This window comes from Oncorhynchus clarkii, chromosome 1 (genome assembly GCF_045791955.1).
Source record: "Oncorhynchus clarkii lewisi isolate Uvic-CL-2024 chromosome 1, UVic_Ocla_1.0, whole genome shotgun sequence".
Lineage (NCBI taxonomy): Eukaryota > Metazoa > Chordata > Actinopteri > Salmoniformes > Salmonidae > Oncorhynchus > Oncorhynchus clarkii.
The window spans coordinates 97,290-107,624 of record NC_092147.1 but is presented as its reverse complement, the minus strand read 5'-3'; positions in this window follow the sequence as shown (position 1 = coordinate 107,624).

Sequence of the window (10,335 nt, the reverse complement as noted above, 5' to 3'; positions counted from 1 at the left end):
GCAATGGTCTGCAACCTTCGTCCTCCCGTGATTGAGAGAAACATGGTCTAGTGATAATTTCTCAAAATTGGGGTTTTGTTCAGAATTGTAGAAAAGGGGCTTTCCCAGGATGCCTGACCCTAACTGGGCTCATAGGCGGTCCTCTGATTTAGTTCAACTCAAAAGGGAATTGGAGTTTCTTTCATTAAACAGTCCAAAATCACATTACACAATTTTACAAACAGTATCATACTCACTCATTCATATTATACAACAATTAGATGTAACCTCATATCTGAGGCTATTATATAAACAGCGTTATGGTAATGTGGCCTCACCGTCTCCCATGAGCTTCCCCAAAATGTAACAAATGGACCAGTTCGTAGCTGGATTCTTCACCGATCTTTTATACCTTCTCCTGAACATGAAATTTGTTCGGACGTCATGTTCTGTGAGGTGGAAGAAATTCCTTTGTTCTCTATGAAAATTCACTCTGTCTCTTATACTGTGTGGCCATGAGGCAGGGTCTTCTCCTCAGGAAATTACGACCTCACTGACCACAGCAGCCTGTTTGAATGGAGCAGAGAGCGGGGGATGGTGTTCGCTGTACCCAAAGAGGGCAACGTCATGACAGCAGTTATGATATCGTTTAGTACCTTGAGCGTGGCTGAGGTGCACCCGTGACCAGCTCGGAATTTATTTTTATTTATTTTTATTTCACCTTTATTTAACCAGGTAGGCTAGTTGAGAACAAGTTCTCATTTACAACTGTGACCTGGCCAAGATAAAGCATAGCAGTGTGAACAGACAACAACACAGAGTTACACATGGAGTAAACAATAAACAAGTCAATAACACAGTAGAAAAAAAAGAAATAAAATAGTCTATATACATTGTGTGCAAAAGGCATGAGGAGGTAGGCGAATAATTATAATTTAGCAGATTAACACTGGAGTGATAAATGATCAGATGGTCATGTGCAAGTAGAGATACTGGTGTGCAAAAGAGCAGAACAGTAAATAAATAAAAACAGTATGGGGATGAAATAGGTAAATTGGGTGGGCTATTTACCGATGGACTATGTACAGCTGCAGCGATTGGTTAGCTGCTCAGATAGCAGATGTTTGAAGTTGGTGAGGGAGATAAAAGTCTCCAACTTCAGCGATTTTTGCAATTCGTTCCAGTCACAGGCAGCAGAGAACGGGAAGGAAAGGCGGCCAAATGGGGTGTTGGCTTTAGGGATGATCAGTGAGATACACCTGCTGGAGCGTGTGCTACGGGTGGGTGTTGCCATCGTGACCAGTGAACTGAGGTAAGGCGGAGCTTTACCTAGCATGGACTTGTAGATGACCTGGAGCCAGTGGGTCTGGCGACGAATATGTAGCGAGGGCCAGCCGACTAGAGCATACAGGTTGCAGTGGTGGGCGGTATAGGTGCTTTAGTAACAAAACGGATGGCACTGTGATAAACTGCATCCAGTTTGCTGAGTAGAGCATTGGAAGCTATTTTGTAGATGACATCGCCGAAGTCGAGGATCGGTAGGATAGTCAGTTTTACGAGGGTAAGTTTGGCGGCGTGAGTGAAGGAGGCTTTGTTGCGGAAAAAAAAGCTGACTCTAGATTTGATTTTAGATTGGAGATGTTTGATATAAGTCTGGAAGGCGAGTTTACAGTCTAGCCAGACACCTAGGTACTTATAGATGTCCACATATTCTAGGTCGGAACCATCCAGGGTGGTGATGCTAGTCGGGCGTGCGGGTGCAGGCAGCGAACGGTTGAAAAGCATGCATTTCACGGGGATGGTAGGGGACGCCATGTGCGACTGACTGTTTTCCGTTTGCTCCCGTGGTATTCTTAAAGTTTATGTGAATTTTGCAGCAGAACCATATTTATTTTCAAATATTAATTTGGTGATCCCTTTCTGTAAAAACCAAGACTACTTTGCTTCCGAATGTCAGCATGTCGACCAAACATAAGTCCAAAAGCATGACTTTGAGAAAAACCGGCCTATAAGACCCGCTCTCATCACCGCCCTCTCCTAAGTCTGAGGGCCCGGGGACGCACACTTTACCCGGGGGTGCGGCTTGGCCTGGCGGCGCTGAAATGAACATTCTCGAGGCCATCAAACTACTACGCTCTGAGATAGTTGAAATGAAAACACAGGTGGTTGCTACGATTGAGGCCAGAATACAGGAGGTTTCTGATACTTTAAAAGCAGATTCAACCATCCTGCGGAACGAGACTGTGCCAGCAATCACATTACTCAAAACAACAACTGCGTCACACACTACAACAATTGCAGCACTGGAGACCTCCGCTACTAATGTCTCCGATTTAACTACATCCCTGGAGGATGAAGTTAAACGCCTAGCTGCGGATTTGAAAAAGGTGAAGGAGAGCTGTGTGAGTTTAGAGGGATTCTCTCGCCGCAATAATCTGAGACTTCGGTCCCAGAGTCAGCGGAAATGCATCGCGCCACGGATTTCGTTTCAGGGCTGCTGAAGGATGTTCTTGCCTTAGATGAAAAGCCCCTGATTGATCGAGCCCACCGGTCTCTGCGCCCAAAGCCCCGGGATGGGGAGAGGCCCCGTGACATAATTCTTCGAGTGCACTTTTTTCATGAGAAGATGGAGATCCTCCGACGAGCCCGCAATACCACTCTGAGCTTTCAAGGACAGAGCTTCTCCATCTACCAGGACTACTCCCCCACTGTTTCCAGGCAGCGCGCAGCTTTCGGACAGGCCAAACGAGTACTTCGTGACCATCCAAGTGTGAAGTATGGACTGCGATTCCCGGCCCGTTTATGGATATCTCATGAGGGTAAAGACTACACATTTGAATCTCCGGATGAGGCTATGGCTCACATTCAACGTCACATCAAGAAGTCTTGAATATGCTCACAGTTCAGCAACTGTTGCTTGCGAACTGTGGATAGTAAGTAACCCACCTGTGGTACAATTATGTTTAGATATAACAGGCTAGTCTTGTATAGTTGGCGAAACTATTCAGGCTTATTTGATGTGATCTAATGTTTTAATCATCTAGTGTGCGTGCCTTACAAGCATTCAGTCATTTTAATTTAATTGTATTAAGGTTTCGCCTTTTTTTTATTTGAAAAAAATACATACAAATCTTTCTTTTTGCTGCTTGATCCACTAACAAAACACGACTTTAAAGAGCGGGACTGTGGGTTTAGGTTTAAGACCGCACTCTCACAGACATACTGTGCGAAGAGAACATGTTCTATTTAGGCTTGTACCTCGTTTGGGGTGGTATTGTCTGGGATGGGGGGAGGGGGTGGGGGGGGCAGGTTGAATTGTTCAGTTCTAATGTTGTCATTCTGTCTTTTTAGTTTTTTTCTGTTTTTTTTTCGGTACTTTTTCCAAACATTTACCACCGTACATTATTACTCTGAGACAAGTTATTCTGGGGGTTTTGGGCGCTCATTGCTTTTCCATTCTATGCTCTAATGACAGGGTTGAATAACGGGAATGCCCAGAGGGGCCGAAATAATGCGATCAAGTACACTTCATGGAACACCAAAGGGATTAACAACCCGGTGAAGCGTAAGAGGGTGTTGACACACTTAAAGGGTTTGAATGCAAATATTGCATTTCTACAAGAGACTCACTTGAGGACTGGTGAGCATTTTAGGATGCGTAAGGACTGGGTTGGTCAACTTCCTCTGATCTGCATAAAGAGCGCCAACTACTCCAATCTGAATTTGATGAGCTTTCTACCAGGCAAGCTGAACAGTTGCTCTTGCGAGCTCGATACAAAGTCTATGAACAAGGCGACAAGGCCAGTAAACTCCTTGCGCATCAGATCCGTAAATCTGAGGCCTCACGTTTAATCCCACAAATAAGGACCCCGTCTGGTGCCACCACAGTTAAACATAAAGAGACCAATGATCAATTTTAAAAAAAATACTCTGCGCTATACACCTCTGTTTCCCCTCAAGACCCTTTGCTGATTGACTCCTTCTTTAACCTCTTGGAACTCCCCATACCGGATCCGGTATCAGGAATACAGACTCAAGCTCATTACCATAACGCAACGTTAACTATTCATGAAAATCGCAAATGAAATGAAATAAATATGCCATCTCGCAAGCTTAGCCTTTTGTAAACAAAACTGTCATCTCAGATTTTCAAAATATGCTTCTCAACCATAGGAAAACAATAATTTGTGTAACAGTAGCTAGCAAACAAAGGATTTAGCGTTAGCATTAGCGTTAGCATCCAGCACGCAACATTTCAACAAAAACATAAAAGCCTTCAAATAAAATCATTTACCTTTGAAGAACTTCTGATGTTTTCAATGAGGATACTCTCAGTTGGATAGCAGATGCTCAGTTTTTCCAAAAAGATTCTTTGTGTATTAGAAATAGCTCCGTTTTATACATCACATTTGGCTACCAAAAAAAACCCGAAAATTCAGTCCTCAAAACGCGAACTTTTTTCCAAATTAACTCCATAATATCGACTGAAAACATGGCAAACGCTGTTTAGAATCAATCATCAAGGTGTTTTTCACATATCTCTTCATTGATACATCGTTCTTGGACACATGCTTTCTCCCCTGAATCAAATGGTAAAGTGGAAGCAGCTGGCAATTGCGCACCGAATTCGACGCAGGACACCAGGCGGACACTTGGAAAATGTAGTCTCTTATGGTCAATCTTCCAATGATATGCCTACAAATACGTCACAATGCTGCTAAGACCTTGGGCGAACGACAGAAAGTGTAGGCTCATTCCTTGCGCAATCACAGCCATATAAGGAGACAATGGAAAACAGAGCTTCAGAAATTCTGCTAATTCCTGGGTGATGCATCATCTTGGTTTCGCCTGTAGAATGAGTTCTGGGGCACTTACAGACAAAATCTTTGCAGATTCTGAAACTTCAGAGTGTTTTCTTTCCAAAACGGTCAAGAATATGCATAGTCGAGCATCTTTTCGTGACAAAATATCGCGCTTAAAACGGGAACGTTTTTTATCCAAAAATGAAATAGCGCCCCCAGAGATCCAACAGGTTAACGGCTTGAATATGCCTTCAATTGATACAGACTCCCATGACTGTCTAGAACAGGGGTGTCAAACTCAAATACTCAGTGGGCCAAAATGTAAAACCTGAACAAAGTCACGGGCCAACATTGAACAAATTAACCTTTTAACCTCTTGGATCTCTGGGGGCGCTATTTCATTTTTGGATAAAAAACGTTCCCGTTTTAAGCGCGATATTTTGTCACGAAAAGATGCTCGACTATGCATATTCTTGACCGTTTTGGAAAGAAAACACTCTGAAGTTTCAGAATCTGCAAAGATTTTGTCTGTAAGTACCCCAGAACTCATTCTACAGGCGAAACCAAGATGATGCATCACCCAGGAATTAGCAGAATTTCTGAAGCTCTGTTTTCCATTGTCTCCTTATATGGCTGTGATTGCGCAAGGAATGAGCCTACACTTTCTGTCGTTCGCCCAAGGTCTTAGCAGCATTGTGACGTATTTGTAGGCATATCATTGGAAGATTGACCATAAGAGACTACATTTTCCAAGTGTCCGCCTGGTGTCCTGCGTCGAATTCGGTGCGCAATTGCCAGCTGCTTCCACTTTACCATTTGATTCAGGGGAGAAAGCATGTGTCCAAGAACGATGTATCAATGAAGAGATATGTGAAAAACACCTTGATGATTGATTCTAAACAACGTTTGCCATGTTTTCAGTCGATATTATGGAGTTAATTTGGAAAAAAGTTCGCGTTTTGAGGACTGAATTTTCGGGTTTTTTTTGGTAGCCAAATGTGATGTATAAAACGGAGCTATTTCTAATACACAAAGAATCTTTTTGGAAAAACTGAGCATCTGCTATCCAACTGAGAGTATCCTCATTGAAAACATCAGAAGTTCTTCAAAGGTAAATGATTTTATTTGAAGGCTTTTATGTTTTTGTTGAAATGTTGCGTGCTGGATGCTAACGCTAATGCTAACGCTAAATCCTTTGTTTGCTAGCTACTGTTACACAAATTATTGTTTTCCTATGGTTGAGAAGCATATTTTGAAAATCTGAGATGACAGTTTTGTTTACAAAAGGCTAAGCTTGCGAGATGGCATATTTATTTCATTTCATTTGCGATTTTCATGAATAGTTAACGTTGCGTTATGGTAATGAGCTTGAGTCTGTATTCCTGATACCGGATCCGGTATGGGGAGTTCCAAGAGGTTAATATGGACCCAAACAAGTTTTGCGTTAACTTCTTGACCATACTTGAGACGCAGACGTCTCAAGTATGCCCCTGGAAATGCAAATGCGCTACGCTAAATGCTAAATGTACTCGTTACAACTCAATCTTTGATCAAAATTCACAAGCAGGGTATTGAATTAAAGCTACACTCGTTGTGAACCTAGCCAGCAAGTCAGATTTTTAAAATGCTTTTCGGCGAAAGCATGAGAAGCTATTATCTGATAGCATGCACCCCCCAAAATGCCAGCACGACACGTAAACAACAGATTTTGCGGTAGCCGGCGCTACCCAAAACGCAGAAATAAAATATAAAACATTCATTACCTTTGACAAGCTTCTTTCTTGGCACTCCTATATGCCCCATAAACATCACTATTGGGTCTTTTTTTCGTTTAAATCGGTCCATATATACCCAAAATAGCTTTGTATGGAAGCTGTGTCATTCAGAAAAAAACATTGTTTTTAAACGCTGCGTAATTTTTTTAAATTAAAAAAGTCGACGATAAACTTTCACAAAACACTTCGAAATCCTTTTGTAATCCAACTTTAGGTATTAGTAAACGTTTATAATCTATCAAAATGATTACAGGGCGATGTATTTTCAATAGGTCTTCGCTTGCAAATCAATGGCTTCTAATGTCTTCATCAACTACATCCGGGTGAAGACTGGGAAAATGGAGGTCAGATAGATGGATTTTCCAACAATTAATTCAATTGAAAATGAGGACAATTGCGCCATCGTGTGGAATTTGTATGAATTTCAGGCAGGTCGATATTAAATTCTGTTCTCTTTTAACAACTCGTGGAAGTGACTTATGGAAATTATTTTTAGCTTTCAGAGAGCAGTTTTTCTTGCGTTTTTCAATGAAACACACAATCTGTTATAGTCACAGCCGTGATTTAACCAGTTTTATAAACTTCAGAGTGTTTTCTATCCACACATACTAATCATATGCATATACTATATTCCTGGCATGAGTAGCAGGACGCTGAAAAGTTGCGCGATTTTTAACAGAATTTTCGAAAAAGGAGGGGGTAGAAGTATTGAATATGGAACAAGCATCGCTTATTACCATACAATATATAATTTAATAGTGGAGACATGCAAAATCGAATTTCAAATGAAAAAACACATCAATGGCATTCATTTATTAAATAAATAAAATTTAAATAAAAATTGTATGCCTCTTTTCTATTTGCAGCCTTCTGATTTAAATACCAAAATAAACTTTTTCCACTGGCTAATAATTTTACAAATAAAATGATAATAAATCAATCAACCATTCAAGCCCATGCCTTGTAGCAAGAAAAAGTGCATAAAGAAAACGTTAATTATTGCACACTGGTCTAATCTGATGTGCCCAAGCCAGATACCTGGCATCTCTTCTTGGATGCTAGTTCATCAATGTCTGGGCTCAAGCTCTGAGCTGAAGAAATCCTCAGTATCGAGCGAAGATGTTCATCAGTCAGACGTCTCCTGTGAGTTGTTTTGGTCATCTTCATCGAGGAGAAAAGTTGCTCGCATAGATAAGTGCTGCCGAACATGGAGAGCATCTGAGCAGCTTGGGTGCGGAGCTGAGGCATTGTGTCAGGGATGAACCGTGGAAACTGTGCGGCGCCCACAGCATCATACTTTGACTTCAGCGTGTCGTTGCACTGGAGTTCAATCAGCTCCATTTGGATGTTGGTTGGTGCATTTTCCACATCAACTGCGAAGGGATTACTAAGCAGTTCAAACTTGCATTTCTGGGCATCGAAGTCGGCAAATCGCCGGCTAAACTCAACGGCGAGAACACTGAGTTTTTCAGCAAACTGTGCGCATGGGAACACGGCGGTAGAGATCTGCGCTTTTATGGATTGGCAGCAGGGAAAATGGCAAGGGTTTCCTTGCAGCATCTGATTCTCCCACAGGCACAGTTTAGTTTTGAAGGCCCTCACTGCAGCGTACATGTCTGTGATGATGCGCCCCCGCCCCTGAAGCTGCAGGTTCAGCGCATCGAGATGGCTCGAGATGTCACAGAGAAAGGCCAGCTCACACAGGAACTTTTGCTCCCGGAGCTCTGCTGTATCCTTCCCTTTGGTTTCCAGGAATTGACATATTTCCTCACGCAGCTCGAAACATCTGTTCAGTACTTTTCCTCTGCTTAGCCATCTCACCTCTGCGTATTCCGAACCACACTCCTCCAGAAAAGATTTAAACTGGCGGTGATTTAGACCTTTGGCTCTTATAAAGTTAACTACCTGTGTTACTGTGGTCATAACATGTTCCATCTTTAGGGCTTTGGCACACAGTGCTTCCTGATGTATGATGCAGTGGTAAACAGTTAGCTCACCTGCACAGTTCTCTTCCCGCATCTTCTCCCGAACCATGCCCACCAGTCCACTCTTTTTACCGCACATCGCTGGCGCACCATCTGTCGTTAATCCAACAAGTTTATCCCACGGCAGCTTTATTTCAGTTACACATTTGGAAACCTCCTCAAAGATTTCCTTTCCTGTGGTTGTGCCATGCATCGATTTGAATCCTAATAGCTCCTCTGTAACACACAGATTTGAGTCCACTCCACGGATGAAGACTGACAGCTGAGCAGTATCAGATGCGTCACAGCTCTCATCCACAGCGAGGGAGAACGCAACAAAATCTTTTCCCCTTTTCCATCAGCTGGTCATACAAATTGGTGGCAAGATCACATGTGCGATCAGCTACTGTGTTCCTGCTCAGGCTCACGTTTGAAAATGCTTGTTTTTTCTCTGGGCATACGAGGTCACAAACCTTCATCATGCACTTTTTCATGAACTCTCCCTCATTAAAGGGCCGGGCTGATTTTGCGATCTCTGCTGCCACTATATAACTAGCCTTTACAGCAGCCTCGCTTTGTGATGTGGCTTTTTTAAACATATTCTGTTGTGAAACCAAACTTCTTTTCATCTCCTCTACTTTCTGGCTCCTTTGAGTCATGTCCTGGTCCTTGTATTTGTCATGGTGTTTCGTTTCATAGTGTCGTCTAATGTTGTACTCCTTACTTACAGCCACGTTGACTCCACAAACAAGACAAACAGGTTTGTCTTTTACATATGTAAACAGATATTCTGCCTCCCACTTGTCCAGAAAGCTCCTGTTTTCTGCCTTTCTTTTCGCCATTTTTGGGAAGGGTTAGCTCGCTGACAGTTGTAGCGTCTATGTTGCTATGACTACTGTCACAGAGGAGAGAGCGTTTCTGGGTCCTGTCCTGATTGGCGCGCGAAAACAGCATTATGGGATTCGTAGTATTAGTGGTGAATGCGCTGTATAATACCGGCGGGCCAGCTCTAGTAGTAATTTGGTATTGTCTCGCGGGCCAAATATAATTACCCCGCGGGCCAAATTTGGCCCACGGGCCAGAGTTTGACACCCATGGTCTAGAAGAAGAATTTACGCTTGAGGAGACAGCAGTGTCCGCAATGAAAAGTGGTAAATCACCGGGTCCGGGCGGTTTTCCAACCGAATTTTACAGGACGTTTTCTGGTCTGCTTTGCCCATTCTTGTCTCGACTATTTGCAGAGTGCCTTAAAACTTCAAAGCTACCGCCTAGTCTTTATCAGTCTTCAATTTCATTACTACTAAAGAAAAACAAAGACTCCCTGGAATGTGGATCCTATTGCCCAATCTCGCTTTTAAACTGTGATTACAAAATCCTAGCTAAGCTTCTAGCCATCCGTATGGAAGGCTTGCTGCACCAAGTAATACACTCTGACCAGACTGGCTTTGTGAGAAATAGGCATTTATTTTTCAATATTAGGCGCCTTATGAATATACTGTACTCCCCAGCATCGGAGGACCCGGAGGTGGTGGTCTCACTTGATGCCGAAAAAGCGTTTGACCGCGTTGAGTGGGATTACCTAACAGCTGCCCTTTATAGATTTGGCTTTGGCCCCAAATTCATTGTGTGGATAAAGATTCTTTATTCTTCCCCCATGGCTTCGGTACGGACTAATAACTTGTCCTCTGACTATTTTCCCTTGCACTGCGGATCCAGACAGGGTTGTCCACTCTCCCCCTTGTTGTTTGCTTTGGCAATCGAGCCTCTCGCCATAGCACTACGCTCTAATGATGCCATTCAAGGTATAATCAGGGC